Source organism: Camelus bactrianus, chromosome 11 (genome assembly GCF_048773025.1).
Source record: "Camelus bactrianus isolate YW-2024 breed Bactrian camel chromosome 11, ASM4877302v1, whole genome shotgun sequence".
Classification (NCBI taxonomy): Eukaryota; Metazoa; Chordata; class Mammalia; order Artiodactyla; family Camelidae; genus Camelus; species Camelus bactrianus.
Genome location: NC_133549.1, coordinates 59,760,417 through 59,776,883, shown reverse-complemented (window position 1 = coordinate 59,776,883; position 16,467 = coordinate 59,760,417). Strand labels below are relative to the sequence as shown.

Below are 16,467 nucleotides of genomic sequence, written 5' to 3'. Positions count from 1 at the left end.
AACCTTTCACCAAATGAAAAGACAACCTAGTGAATCAGAGAAAATACTTGCAAATGAGATGACCAAAAAGGGATTAATATCCAATATACACAAACAGCTCATACAACTCAACATCAAAAAACAAACAACCTGATTAGAAAATGGGCAGAAGGACTGAGGAGACAATTTTCCCAATGAGTCAATTCAGATGGCCAACCAACACATGTAAAGACACTCAACATCACTAATCATCAGGGAAATGTCAATGAAAACCACAATGAGGTATCACTTCACACCTGTCAGAATGGCTATCATCAAAAGTGTACAAATAACAAATGTTGGTGAGGATGTAGAGAAAAGGGAACCCTTGTACACTGTTGATGGGAATGTAAATTGGTGCAACCATTGTGGAAAACTGTATCGCGGTTTCTCAAGAAACAAAAAGTAGAACTATCATATGACCCAGCAATTCCACTTCTGGGTACATATCTGAAAAAACCAAAAACACTAATTTGAAAAGATACATGAACCCCAATGTTCATAACAGCATTATTTACAATTGCTAAGACATAGGAACAACCTAGGTGTCCATGAATAGATGAATGCATAAAGAGAAATGTGTATATATATATATACACACACACACATTGTAAATATAAAGTACATATAACTGTGTACACATATATTTATATACACGCAATGGAATACTACTCAGTCTTAAAAGTAACAAAATTTTGCCATTTGTAGCAACATGGATGGACTTGGAGGGCATTTTGCTAAGTGAAGTAAGTCAGGCAGAGAAAGATAAATACTGTATAATATTGCTCTTATATGGAATCTAAAAAATACAACAAACTAGTGAATATAACCTAAAAGAAGCAGACTCACAGATACAGAAAACAAACTAGTGATTACCAGTGGTGGAGGGGTGTGGGGCAATACAGCTGCCGGGGAGTGGGAGATACAAACTACTGGGTATAAGATAAGCTCAAGGATGTATTGTACAACACACAATATGGGGGATACAGCCAATATTTTGTAGTAACTGTAAATGGAAAGCAACTTTTATAAATTGTATTTAAAATTTTTTTAAAGTCATTGCCAAAATGTTTGCAAAATATGTTCTGACCAGCAATGTATGAAACTTCTAGTTGCTACACCCCAATGTGCTGTTGTTGGTCTTTGTCATATAATTTCTAATATAGTGTTATCCACTGTGCTTTTAGTTTTCATTTTCTTAGTGACATAAAATTGAGCATCTTTTTATGTGCTATTTGTCATATTATTGAATTCTAATTTTTTACACATTTTGGATATACATTCTTTTGCATACATATGCATGGTGAATATTTTATTTGTGTCTTGCATTTTCACGTCTCCTTAACAATGTCTTTCAAAGAGCAAAGGTTTTAATTTTTAAGAAGTCCAATTTAACAAATTATTTTATATGTTGTGCTTATAGTGACATATCTAAGGAATCTTGGACTACACCATTTATGAAAATATTTATTCTAATTTTTATTCTAAATATATCATAGTATATTTAGCAAAGATTAATTTTAAGTTAATTTTATTGCATGGTGCATAGTAAATTTAAAGGTCCCTTTTTATATATAGCAGTATCCAGTTTTTCCAAGTCCATATGTTGAAAAGGTTATCCTTTTATATTAAATTACCTTCACTCCTTTCCCCAGTAAATCTTCTAAGTTAAATTAAAACACTTGACTGTGCATATTTAGCTAAATTCTGGATAATTTTCCCCCACGTAGGTCTATTTCTGGACTCACTAATTTGTTCCATTGGACTGCTTATCTATTTTTATGTCAATATAACACTATCTTGATTATAGATTTAAAATACGTTTGAAAACCAGATTGAAAATAAGTTCTCAAATTTTGTTGTTCTTAGTCAAGACTGTTTTTCCTATATCATATGAATTTTGTAATTAGATTGATATGAATTGATATGAAAAGAAAATCACTTGTTCAGATTTTGCTTAAGATTACTTTGAACCTTTAGATCAATTTGGGGATAAATAACATTGGAACAATTTTGAGTCTTCTCATGAATACTGTATATCCTGCATGTACTCTGTTCTTTCAAAATTTCTCCTAAAAGCATTTGTAATTTTCCATGTATAACACTAATAATAACTTAACTGTATCTCTCTACATATTTAACTTTGACATTATGATAAATTATCTTTAATTTCCTCACTTTATTGTTAGTATACAGAAATACATCTGATTTTTATACATTTATCTTATTGTATCTGATTCTGCTAGGTATACATTTTAGTTCTAGTAGCTGTTTTCTAGATGTGTTAATATATTCTACACATATGTATGTATCATCAGTGAATAAAGAGAACTGACTTTCTTCTATTTTGTAACTCTTCAGGTATTTTTCTTTTCTTACTGCATGGTTTAAGAACTCACTTTCAATACTAAATAGAAGTAGTGAACACAGACATCTTGCCTTGTCTTAATATGGAAGAACCCTTCGCTTCTAAGAATGATGTTACCTGAAGATTTTTGTAGATGACTTTTACTGGGTTAAGGATGTTCCTTTCCTTTATATTATTACCTTATTGAGATTTTTTATAATAAATTTACATTAAATTTTGTCAGATGCATTTTTAAACTCTAATCATTCATATTTTTGTCTTGTAGGCTGTTAATTTGGTGAATTGATTGGGTTTAAAAAAACATTGAACAACCTTGTATTTCTACTTCCTTAATTGTAACATATTATCCATTTTATATATCACTGCCTTCCATTTGTTAACATTTTGTTAAGAATTTTTGCTTTTATATAATGAGTACTTGTGGTCTGAAGTTTCCTTGCAATACCTTTATCTGGTTTCGTAAACAAGGTTATACTTGCCTCATAAAATGAGTTGAAAAAAAAATGATTGTATAGATTGATATTTTTTTGTTCCCTAAGTTGTGATACTCACCACAGCACTGACATCTAGGCTGAAGTTTATTCTGTAAGAAAAAAATTTACCTATCCAATTTTAATAGATATAGGGCTACTTACTTAATAGATGTCAGATTTTAATAGGCTACTGGAAACCTTATGTTTGTGAAGGAAATTGTCTATTTTATCTAAACTGCTGAATGTGTTGTAATAAAGTTTTTCATATTATTCTCTATTTTGTTTTAAATATTTGTAGTGTCTATAGTGATGCACTGCCTTTAATTTCTGATATTGGTCTTTTTTATATTTGTTTTTATTTTCCTGATCAGCCAGATGGGAATTTGTCAATGTCATTAGTCTTTACATAGATCTTAAGATTTTGTGCTTCATTTTTTTTTTTTTTGCTTTTCTTTTGTTTTCAATTTCCTTGATTTCTGCTTTTATATTTGTATTTCTTTGCTGCTGTTTCTTTTGAATCCAATTTTCTTTACCTTTTCTACTCATTACTTGGAAGGTTAAATTTTTGCTCTGAAAACTTTATACAGGCATACCTTATTCTATTGCACTCTCAGATACTGCAATTTTTTTTTACAAATTTAAACTTCATAGTAACCCTAAATCGAGCAAAGCCATTGGTGCTATTTTTCCAACAGCATTTGCTCACTTCATGTCTCTGTCTCATTCTGGTAATTGTCATAATTTTTTAAACTTTTTCATTATTATTATATTTGTTATGGTGATGTGTGATCAGTGATCTTTGATGTTGCTACTACGACTCACTGAAGGTTCAGATGATTCTTTTCTAGCAAGAAAATATTTTTAATTAAGGTATGTACATTGGTTTTTTTAGACATAATGCTATTTTACTATGTAACAGTCTATATAGTACACTGTAAACATAGGTTTTATACACACTGGGAAATCACAAAATTCACATGACTTGCTTTATAGCAATGTTTGCTTTGCTGCAGCGGTCTGGAACCAAAATAGCAAATTCCTGTGGCATGCCTACAATGTGTCATTTCTCTCTGGCTGTTTTGAAGATTTCTGCTTTATCTTTCAGTTTTCAAAAGGTTAATTATTATGTGTCTTGGCATCGATTTGGGGGGTTTATTCTACTTGAGGTTTGCTTAGCCTCTTGAGTCTGTATGTGGGCTATTGTCTCACAAGTCCCTGAGACCCGACTTATTTTATTTTCAACCTGTTTCCTCACTGTTCAGACTGGGTAAATTCTATTGACCTGTTTTCAAGTTCACTGGTTCTATTCTCTATCAACCCCGTTCTATTATTGAGCACATTTAGTGAGTCCCTTTTTAATTTTACTTACTGTATTTTTCAGTTTTATAATTTTCACTTGGTTCTTTTTAATATTTCTATGCTGAGATTTTCTATACTTTCATTTGTTTCAAATGAACTTGTGACTGCTCACTGAAGCATTTTTATGGTGGTTGCTTTATAATCCTTGTCAAATTGTTCTAGCATCTGACTCATCTTATGCTGCCACTTGCTGGCTGCTTTTCTAATTTAGGTTGTGATTTTTCTGGCTCTTGATAGGATGCACAATTTTTGATTGTACCCTAGATGTTTCGAGTATTATATTAGGAGACTCTGGTTCCTGTTTAATCACCTCTTTTGTGAAGGTCATGCCCCCTCAAGGTCCAGGTGGCTGTGTATGTTCAGCTTCTTGCAGAGTCTAGTCTATCCCTCTGTGACAAAAGTAGGCACCCACTCACACTGCTTTGTTGCAGCAGGGTATGGTGGAAGTGTGGCTCCACACTATGCCCCACTGACATGAGGGGAAGGAGCATGTGGCTTAAATGGGCTGCCAACTAACTGCCCTGCCTCATACCACTTTCTTCTACCTCTTGGATGCTTGGTGGATGTGGAGGTTCAGCTCCCCACTGAGTCTCACTGACTCCAGGGGTAAAACTGGAGTTCTTGTTGGCTCTAACTGGCATCTCAGTGTTAATCTCTTTGATGTCAGGTAGAGGTGGAGACTCAGCTTCCAGTGGGCTCCAGTACCCTGGTGGGGAAACTGGAGCACTGCCCACTTCCATCAGGCAGAGGAGGGACAATCAGCTCCCTGCTGAGTCTCTCAGACATCATTGATGGAGGAATCTGAGTGATGCCTGCTTCTGCCGGGGCAGGAGTCTGAGGTAGAAGATCTACTTTCTGCTCTGTGGTTTGGCTGAAACTGCAGGGGTACAAGATGTGACTTTCTCCCCTTGGTGTTTGGCTGGAGTAAGGAGGGCATTGCCAAGAAGCTTTCTAATGACATACCACACGTTTTCTGGTCCCTTGGCTTGGGGTGAGCTATCTCTTCTCGTCACTCTTTTGGTCTATGCTTGTTGGAGGCTCCTGCAGTGCTCTGTCTGGGATATACAGGCAGCAATAAGGAGGCCTGGAGAACTCACCATTGTGTTATTCCTCAAGTCTCGAGGTCCCTCTTCAGTCAGACTTCTTTACACCTTTCAGAGAAGAAAGATTTAAAATTTGTAAAAATCACAGTCAACCTTTGTTATCTTTTATTTCACATATTGCACATAAACTTGGTCAGGGATTCATCTGGCTGCCCGACCCTCCTTGTCAAATCAGACCTTAGAAGATCAAGGGCAGACCAGGTTTAAGTCATCATTAATCTGGTAGAAGAAAGTGAGGGAAGAAACCTTTCCCTTGAGTAACTAAGGCAGAATTTTTAAACATGTCTTTAGATGATAAATGGTAAGTGAGAATATTTGATCTAGGGACAAGTGTAATATTTCCTCTAGATTTATAGCTACCATTTAGCACAACCAAGTTCAGTTCATGAACACATTTAATGATAAATATCCCTTTTAGGTTAATTTTTCTATATCTAAAATAGTGGCCCAGTGGGAAATGGTGACCAATCCAGTCCCCAAAGGCCTCAGGTAGGAAAATTACTGAGTTCATCATCAATCTCACCCCTTTAGTTCTCCAGGGGAGATTAGTTCTCCAGGGAAGATTATCTTTGCAAAACGTCGTAAAGCTAAATAAATTTAAAAGATTATCAAAGAGAGGGTATAAATCTGAGCAGAAGTTCTCAATTCTGGGGACCCATTAGAATCACTTGGGGAATTAGGAAAACATAATACTAATGGGTGTGCATTGCCCAAGATCAATTAAATAAGAGTACTGTGAATGGGGCCTGGGCATCAGTGGTTTTTAAAGCTGTCCCGGTAATTCTAACATGCAGCCAAGATTGAAAGTAACTCATATAGGCAGTTGCTGTTTTCCTTGACAAGGGAATTTATATGTTATTACAAATTGCACCTACTATACCAGATAAAAACACTGAATAGATGTTCTGGTTATTTAAGACAGATAGCTCAAAAGCTGCCCCTTTAAGATTATTCCTCTCAAATTTGCTAGTAGCTTATTCTGCTACTAGAAAGTCCTTTCAAATCAGGAATAAGAACAGACAATCCTCTCAAAATGTTTTCCCCCAACAGGTAAAGAATCAAATACCATGATTCTGGAGTGATGGTTGCTCTAAAGTTTAGCTCTCTCATACAGAAGCTGTGTTAACAGCCATGAGGTTCAGTCCATTGGGTTCCTTAATTTGGGGACTCACAACATGCTGACTCCCGTAACAAAGTTTTTTTTCAAGAAGTACCTGCAGGTGAGCCTACCAGACATAAAGCACTGAGAGTGTTGGATTTACTGTGTAGTAAGCATTCCCTGAATCCACTGCTGCTGGTGGAGAGCTCATCTTGGACCTGGCAAACTAGTCTCATTTTGTCTATGGAGAACATTTCTAAGCAAGATTTTTCATTTTTGAAACTTCAGGGCTTCTGGGATGGTTACCTACACGGGTGAGTTAGCCACACCTAGAAAACGATGAAGGACTTTTACTCAGGAGAGTGATGTTGGGCTGAGAGGGATGACAGCAAGATATACAATTCCTTAATCTGGAAAGGGATAGGGGAGGATGCCAGTTTCTGAAGCTGGGTATCGACCCAAAGGCTATATAATCACGTGCCAGGGCTTTCATAGGCAAAAGCAGGCCTTTGCATTGGTGGAATCTTGCAAGGAGACACGACAGAATTTTCTGGATGAGATTGAGTACTGTTATTGGGGTGGAGACATTAAAGGCTGTTTAAATCACCCTTCAGAGAAGGCAACTCCTATGGGTCCTTAACTTCTTCTCCCTTAGAGATACAGACAAAGGATGGGAGAATACCAGCCATAGCCATCACCTTTTCCTAAGAGAGACAAGTCTGTTGACTGTGATAAAAGGGATCTCTCCTCGTGAATTTTGATCATCTCCGTTTCCCTGAGTGCTCTATTGTGGGCTCTGACAAATTAAGGGGGACTCCACAACTGATTCCATTTACAAAATTCTCCTAGGATTTTACTCTGTCCAAGTCCTCCTTAATAACTGTTGATACTGTTGAGGTACCTGCAGTAATTGGCCCCGTGTCCAAGTATTTTTGAGAATACCATGCTTCTTTTGATTTGGGGTTTCTGATTCGAGATTTTTCTATATACACAGGTCATTTTTCCTGGCTTAAAAAATAGTGGGAAGGATCAAGGGTGACACAAGACTAGCCAGTCGAGCTTCTAGAAACTTTATGAATAATTTAGCAGCCAGCTAGCATACACCTAAGTAACCCAAATTATTAAACCTAGCTGTGCATGTAGGTACCAGCAAAAGATTCCTTGGAGGCTGTGCCACCCTTAGGTTTCAGGCAAGGACTAGCAGCTGACTAACTATTCTAGAGATGGTTCTGGTACAGTAACAAAAATTTATTAAATGCCTCTGCATGCCAACATATATAGAAATGGATAAAAGATGTCCTCTGTCCTTTAGAAATTTACAGCTGATTATTATCTTTCTATTTTCAGCCAAACTTGACTGTGAAGGGTGTCTCCAGCTTCATAAAGTGTTAGAAAAAAGTTTAACTTCTGCTCCATAGTTCACCAGTGATTACATAACTCACTAAGGGCCTTCATTCTAGCCTCGAATATAATGACCACTGATTGACTTAGCTCTCATTTTACATATTCACTATTAAAGCTTTTCTATATAAAGATCCCAACAAACGTTCAAATTATATGATGATGGCTCACCTTATGAAGCCCATAAGTACAGCTGGTGACTCTAAGTTCAGCGAGCAGTCACCCACATTTTCAATATTTATCAGTCACCTCTTAACATACCTGTACCCGAGAGGAATAAGTGACTCATTGTCTAAATCTACGAGGAGCTACTTCACACAAGCAGCATGTTGCATGATTAATTTGGTCTCCAAAAATATCAAGTGAGACTACAGGAAAATAAGTTTGTGATGGGTGCATATAATGCTTGAAAACAGCTGATTCATTTTCACTTAAGGACAGTTGCAATATTTCTCTAAAATGAAGATGTATATGAGATGTTAAGGAGAAACAGAAATTGAAGAGAAAGAAATTCCATTTGGACTTCATAAGCAGATGACTGGTGAAGGGCTGTCAGCTGCATTACATTACTACTTTCCATATTGGATAACTAAATTATGTGCTCATTAGTTTATTGCATTAATAAATGAGAGGCTAAAAAATGTACACTCTCTCACAAATGAAATATTTTCACAGAGCCAAAGGAAGCCTGACTAATGTGAGTTAGGTTTAAATCCTCTGTCTTTTGTAACGATTAATACCATGAGACAATGAGAGAGTAATCAGCTTCTAATTCTGACTTGGCCAGTGACTCACCAAGAGAACTTGGGAAACTCTCTTCACCCGTGGGCCTGCACCTCCTCGTCAGTTAAAGGATAAGACAAAACTGATTCCTGGGGCTCTACCTAGTTTTGTGATCCTGTGCCATCAGATAACGATTCTGAAGGGTTTATATGTATAACTGAATCTTATGTATAATAAATGGGTCTGGTGTTATTTAAGCACAGTCTTGTAGGATCAAGGTCATTTAAGGACTGAAGTATACCCTAGGCTGAGAAACACTCCAGGGCCAAGACCCAGGATACAGCTGCAGTAATTAAACTGCTGAGCTCTAGGAGAATGGGGTTGATGATATATTATCATGGGATATGATAAGTGAAAGTGCTTTGCAAACTATTTGGGGCTATATAAATGTCAGGTACTAGGCATTATTATTATCATCTCCATTTATTGAGGGACCAACGTACAGAACTGACTTCAACAAGGCCATGTAGTAAGTCAAGGACAATTTGGAAGAAAATACATTTTTCATTATGACATTCCTTCCATTCCTTCATCTCACCAATATTTATGGAGATTTTTCTACATTTAAGTACCAGTGGGGGAATTAAAGAGGTGTCTATGACACTATTACTATCCACAACAAGTTTGCAATCTAGGAAATATATATATGAAACAGCACCATCTTAAATGGTTTTATGTATAGAAGATTATTTTTCCTCACTCACATTTTAAGTTTTCTACAGCCCCCCAAAGACTTATTTCTTTTGACCACCTTCAATATGTTCAATGGACTATGGGGGCATATTGAATATCCTAAATATATTCTTTGATGGAAAAGTGAAAAATAGCCTCTGTTATAGGATTTATACCCTCTAAAGGGCTAAGCCAATGTAAGTTCTTACAATTATTTACACTTAAAACTTTTTCTAGTGCAACTCGAGAAGACATCTAGACACTTAGGATTCCATTACTTTAGAATAATACTGAACCAGTAACAACCAAAAATAATAACTACAAAAAATAACAACTTTTTTGGACTAATAATATGCTAAGCATTATGTTCTGAGTTTATATTTATTTTCTTATTTATCCTCCATTATAATCTTATTAAGTTGAGACTTTTTAATTATCCACATCTTAGAGATGAACAGACCAAGGTTTAGAGATGATAACCAAAGTCATATGGATAGTGAGTGGCAGAACTAGACACCACATCTGGGCCAACACCTGAAAGGAGACACCATTATTGGAAGCTGTATCTACCTCATTTATCACATTAAAAAATACCTGAAATTTTCAGTCAGTCTAGACCAGCGGCTCTCAATGGAGGACAATGTTGCCACCCAAGGAATAGTTAAGAATGTCTGGAGACATCTGCGGCTGTCATGACTGCGGAGGTGCTACAGAGGCCAGAGATGCTGCTGAGCATCCTCCAGTGCAGAGAGCCCCCCACAATGAAGAATGATCTGGTCCAAAATGTCAACAGGAAAGCCCTGATCTAGACCTGACTTTTCAAGCCAGGATAGTTGTGTGGCAAATCAGGGACTTCCTTGTAATGGCTCAGGCAGTCATGGCCAAATGTGACCTGAAAGGCCAGCAGGAGCGCTCAGGTAAACACACAGATGCAGTTCTTCAGCCCAGAGCTTCTCTGAAAAGCAATACAATGTGGAGTATTTTTCCCAGTAGATAAGAGCATTATCCTTGGATGTTTACTATCTTTTGGTTAAATTTGGAATTTGTGAAAGTTTGGTTTTTAGTTCATCTCCCCTCAATGACCATCCACAGTTTTATTAATTTAGAACAGTATCCTATTGTTTTTGAAAATAGAAAATATAGCTGAAGATTACATTCACCTGAAACTAACATAATATTGTAAATAAACTACACTTTAGTAAAAAATTTAAAAATATATAGTTGAAGTGTTTCCTATATTTGAGACTCTTTCCATGTGACAGTTACACGGCTTTATCTATGAGTAGCTAAGATAAAAAGCTATGGCAATTTCATGGTACTTAAAGTCACATTTCTTGAAAATCTCTGGATTTTCAGGGACCATTAGAGATCCCCATGTGAATCTTGGAATAATGAAAAGTACATTCTAGCAAGTATTTTAGGCATTCTGCTATTCCTGCATTGATTTAGAAACACATTTCTAAATCAATTTTTTTTCCCTGAGATTTTTACTTGTAATAAAATGAGTCTTAACAAAAGTGCCCTTTGCAATCTAAACGCTTAGGTCGAGACCAGCAGGCCAAGTTGAGAATTAATTAACATTTCGAAGCCATAGTGCTATAGTGCTTAATCCTAAATTGTACTTCAAATAGGGATTGATTTTTACACCATAGCAAAAAAAAAAAAAAAAAAAACCCAAAAAACCTGTTTTTTTCTTCCTGTGTTTTTGTAAATAAAAAATATGGATGGTATGCATTCAGAGAGTAAGATTAAATAATGCAATCATTAAATGTTTTGATGAGGCCATAATAATATCCTATTACAGAACCCATGTTCTCCAAGTCATCTCTAAAACTTGGAGAAAACAATTATTACTGAATAAGGAAGACAGAAAACCAATCAATATGGAACACATTAGTATAATTTATGTATTCATAAAACTGATCATAGACATCTATTTCTAAAAATCCTTAAAGCACAGGTAATAATGGAGCCAATCAGCAATTTGCCACTTGCAATTAATCACTCTCTTCATATTCACAACATTCAATTTTTCTTGCTATTTAGGAGAGTAATGATTAATTGATAAAAGTTTAACAAGTGCACTAATAGCAGGTGCTCCTAATTGCAAAGTCTTCTGAATGAGTCTCCCCAAACCTACTTTATGCTAATTTGTACAGCATTAGTCATAACACTTTATGATTTTACTTTTAAAATGACTTTTCTTTTAGTCACCCTAATTTAATTAAGAATTTTAACTAGTTACATGTATCAAGAACACCAGTGAATTTTAAATTTGTGAGTTTGATTACCATAAGAGATTAACAAGAAGACTCATAAAAATGCACGGCTGCCAATTAGAAGCATCAACACTGTGTAAATTAGAATTTGTTAATTGGTTTAGCAAATGTAAATTTAATTTTTTGAAATTTTATGAACTGAAAAATTGATTATATTTGTGAGTCTCCAGAAATATATTATTAGTAATGATATTTGTTTCAACAATTCCTGAGATTATACTTGTTTTTTAGCCATAAATATTTCTATTTCATTTTTCAACAGTATCTGATTGTAGAATTCATTTTTTGTCCATACATGTTTGGCCCTCACCATCTACACTATTAAATGAATTGTTTAAGTACACATTTTTCTTTAATCTGTCTTTCCTCACTGCAAGACAGATAAAATACACATCCTAGGTAAGTTGTGTTATTTCAGACTTTAATATTAAAGTGCACATAATTAATTTAGTTTCCATAAACACTACGTGTTTATGACAAAACCTACAAACGCTTTTACAAAGATGAATATTGAAACAGCATTTCAGGTATGCAGATTAATACTGTTTGCCCCTAGGAAACAGATCCAGCAATCCTGCATTTTATAATTCTAATAAGAGGAGCAGAAACTGTATTTCACTGTGCATTGTGGAGTGGCAGGGTTTCTCAGCAATGTAAGATTCAAATCCGTTCTCAGTGAAGTGCGGACCGTCTGAGCACTGACTTCCCATCAGGTACTCCCATGCTGAATTGCAGTCAAGAAACAGGGCAGAATTTAGGACAGGCCTAAAATACTCTTATGGCTGAGTTTATACAACTGTCAGTGAGGAGCTGAGGAAATAGTGCCACCAACACCTCACTCTGCCCCCTAACTACTCCTACCCTTCCCAGAACTGTTTTTGAAAATCACAATGCTTGCGAATCTCTCCTGAAGGCTCACATTCAGCAGATGATTATTTGGCTGTTCAAAACCTCTTGCATTAATGAATGATCCTAAACTAGTGTGATTAGATTATTCTATCCATGATTAGCTCCCAAAAAGGATAAAACACAGGATGAGACCAGAGGGAAAAGGAATCACAAATTTAATGCCTTCCCCTTGGACCAAAGTGGGTAGGAAAGAACTTGACATTGACAGAGAACATGCCTCATGCATACAGTTCCTCATCATCTTCAAGCAGGAACCAGAACCCAGACAACCATATGGGAAACAAGTAGCAAAAGGAAGGCATCTGACATGGGAGGGCTCCTGCAGGAACCTTGGGTCCAAAGAGACATTGCTGGTAGAAATCAGCTGGGTTTAGGCAGCAAAGCAGTCCCTGACCACCAAGAGACAGGGTAGCTCTGACTTTTCACCTCCATCCCTTCCACCCTGTTATCCTCACCCCTCCCCTCCCCAGCGTGATCTTCATGTTATACTAGTTTAGAAGAAAAAAAAAGTGGAAACAACCTCAAAAACCAAAAACCAAAGCTTACTTACTACATTTAGCTATTAGGGGAACTTTATGTCACCATTAAAATATGAATAAAGATATATGTAAGTATTGACATGGAAATTTGCTCACAATTTGTTAATTCATTGGTTCACCCAATATTGCTGGATGTGTATTATGTGTCAGGCTCCGAGTTGAGTTTTTCAGCAGTAAATAAAACAGATCTGTCCTCTGAACTGGAAGTAAGAAGGCCAAACACAGGGGTGGAAAGAAAATCCAAGGCTGCAAAGGAAGCCAAACAAGAGGTGGGACAAAGAATAGAGAAAAGATTGAGATGATGGCAGCAAGTTGGAGATGCTCTGGAGCCCTCACTCAGCCATCCTTTCTGAGGATGGTTCCAAGAAAGGAATCATTGTCTGCCCTGAGCTGGTGGTGGTTCGGGGTCTAAGAAGGCATCTCTGAGTGGGGCTGTGTGCTCTAAACGTGGTAATAACCAGGGGTGTCTAAAGCACTGTCTCATATCCAACAGAGAGAGTACAAGTACACCCGCACCCTAAATGTTTAATTAAAAACAAAACACTATGTAGGCCAATCAGATACATCTGTGGGCCCAATGAGGCCTTTAGGCTGGAAGTTTTTACTCCCATTTCAAACCCATTTAGGGAACATCCCAGGACTGATCGTGCTGGAGAAATTAGGAAAACATGCATTCTAGTCAAGGAAACTCCCTGAGCAGGACTTTCTCTGGGAGCACACCAACTTTTTGATTCCTTGCCCTTTTCCCTCTTCTCTAGAGGTACCCTAGGACATTCTCTCTACTAACAAAAGCCCTCTGTAAGTGTCACCATTTGAAAGCTCCTCTCAGAGTGCATTTTTGGGAACTTTTATGGTCTGCTCCCAGTCAAAACAGGGACTTGAACTCTCCACTCTCAAGCTGAGGTATTTTGGGGGAGTCAGGGCAAAACTATTCCACTTGAAGCCACAATTTCTTAGCCTGTAAATACACAGAGTAACATTTATCTTTCCCACAGGGTTGTGCGATGGTTGACTAATTAATGCTTAAAGGATGTTTTTAAGATTACAAATGTTGGCTATTACTGTGATTATCATTAGCTGATCCTACAATCCAGAATGAGAATGAGCATGAGGTTACAGCTGACTCTTTCATCCTCTCTACATACATTCTAGCCACTAGAGCAATTAAATTTAAGTCCAGCATAATTAATTAATGTTTATAAAGCATGTTGTGAGTCTCAACTGCTCAAAGTGCCAAGTGCAGTTATAAGAAACACCATAGCTTTGGTTTGAAACTTGTAGTAATATTACATTCTGATTGGCTTCGTTTACATCATAGATCAAGTACTCAGGGTCTCATTTCTACATCTTGTGCAGTGCCTGGCAGCCTGCTAGCATATCATAACTATCCAATAAAAGCAGTAATAAAGTTGTAATCTCCTTTCCTTTCCTCTTGATTTGCCTTCACATTTTTTTAAAAGAAGTAGGCTAGACAGGAAGAAAGATATATTCTTATTTTTGGCAAAAGATGACTCAAAATCCTTGCTAATAGGAATATGGAATGGAATCTTCCTTCTCCTGCTTACCAATCAGGAAAATGAAAACTATTTACTCTGGGAAGTCTGGTCCTATTACTCTTAAATCATTTATAGTCCACTAAGTGCTTTGAATAATGGAAGAGCTATGAGGGCCCCTGATTTAATTTTGTCTCCTGTGTTTCTTTAGTATCTTTGTGCTTTCTTACATTTAGGGGAATAGTACGGAAGAGAGTTACAGATTTTTTTTTTTAAAGAAAGCTATTAAAAGCTTTTACAAGGGACTTGAGCTTTAATAAAACCTCTCTGTATGCAGGAAGGCCAAATCTCCAGGGATTTGGAAAAACGCAACCTCAAAGTTGAACATCTGAAGAGCAAACTACATTCACGACTTGAACATCACCTCCTTTCTTCTCTCACCCTTATCCTCCTTATAAGATACAACACTGGGTCAGCACAATCTTTAACCCCAAATCCCTAACAGATTACAGTATCAAATTATAAGGGCACATATTTGTCTGAAACTTTTATAACATCCTACATTACATATGTATTAGTTTTGTATTGCAGCCATAATAAATGACCATAAATGTAGTGGCTCAAAACAACAGCTATTTACTATTTCACAGTTCTGTAGGTTAAAAGTACAGGCATAGGCTGGCTTAGCGCCTTCTCAGCATTTGGTCTCACAAGACTGAAATCAAGGTACCTGTAGGGCTGTAGTTCTTTCTTGAGGCTCTGGGGATGTATTTACTTCCAAGCTCAGGCATGTTGCTGGCAGGGTTTAGTTCTGTGTGGTTGTAAGAGTGTGGTACCCGTTTCTCTGTAGCTGTTGGCCAGGGGTTATTCTCTAGTTTTAAAGGCCACTCACATTTCATCACTAATGGCTTCCTTTCTCCATCTGCAAAGCCAGCGACCGGGTTTGAATCGAGCTTTGAAACTTTCTGAGCTCCCTTTTTGCCTCATGGCGTCTCTGCTTCTCACCTGAGAACAATTCTCCTCTTTTAAAGGCTCAAGTGACTAAATTGGGCCCAGCTGGATTCATAGCCTTCCGTAACCTTCATTATATCTGCAAAGTCTCTTTTGCCATGTAACATAACATATTCACAGATTCCAGAGATCAAGGTATGGACATATTTGGGGATAGGTCATTCTTCTGCCTATTATTCCACAGAATTATCATCTTAGGCAAGGAGAACACTATTATCACTGTTTCGTACATGAACAAATGCAGGATCTCAGTAAAGTGATTTAACCCAGGTCACAGAGCAAGTAAATGGCAGAACCAAGATTAATGACCAAAATCCTTCTGTTGTTTTCAATTATTCTTTGCTTTTAATAAACATTTAAAGGGTGCTTAATAAGTGTCAGGTTTTGTTCTAAGCCTGGAAATATTGGGATGAGAAATGAAATTTCTGCATTCTAGAGGTTCACAATCTTGGAAGCAATTTTATGCAAGCAGTTTTCATTTACAGTTTCTGAAAGCTTGATGAAGGACACAGAAAGAATATAATCTCAGGGAGGGAAATGAGTGGGTACTGGGAAAGACTTCCCCAAAGAAGGAGCCTTGAAAAGGCTTTCCAAGAACAAGTAGGAGATCATCAACTAGCTATCCAGGGTTTAGTGGGAACAACAGGTGCAAAGCCTTGTTGGCAAGGAAGGTCAGGGCTCCTTCAAGAACCAGCAAATGGGATAAAGGGCACTCACCGGTGGAGAAGAATTAGCAGAGAGGCTGTAAGGGTGGGTAGTACTACACTGTGAAAAAACTTTTTAAACATACTCCCCTTCCCATCAGGGTGAGGAACAGTTGAAATATGTGAGCCAGGTTTCACCTAATCTAATGTGCATTTCAGAAAGGTATAAAATGAGGAGATTCAATTAAACAGAAGCTGAGATGGTGAACAACAGTGACAATCACATTCAAGGCACTTGCTAACAGTTTGAGATTGC

The 16,467-nt window shown here is 36.9% G+C and overlaps 1 long non-coding RNA gene across 6 annotated transcripts in view; it reads right to left on the bottom strand.

Annotated features, from left to right (window-relative positions):
* Window positions 1-16,467, bottom strand: part of LOC123617697 (uncharacterized) — a 549,026-nt gene that overhangs the window by 81,675 nt on the left and 450,884 nt on the right. For all 6 annotated transcript variants that reach the window (XR_012510260.1, XR_012510255.1, XR_012510256.1 and 3 more), the window contains one exon: window positions 5,316-5,369. This is a non-coding gene — a long non-coding RNA (uncharacterized LOC123617697). The remainder of the gene's footprint in view (window positions 1-5,315; window positions 5,370-16,467) is intronic.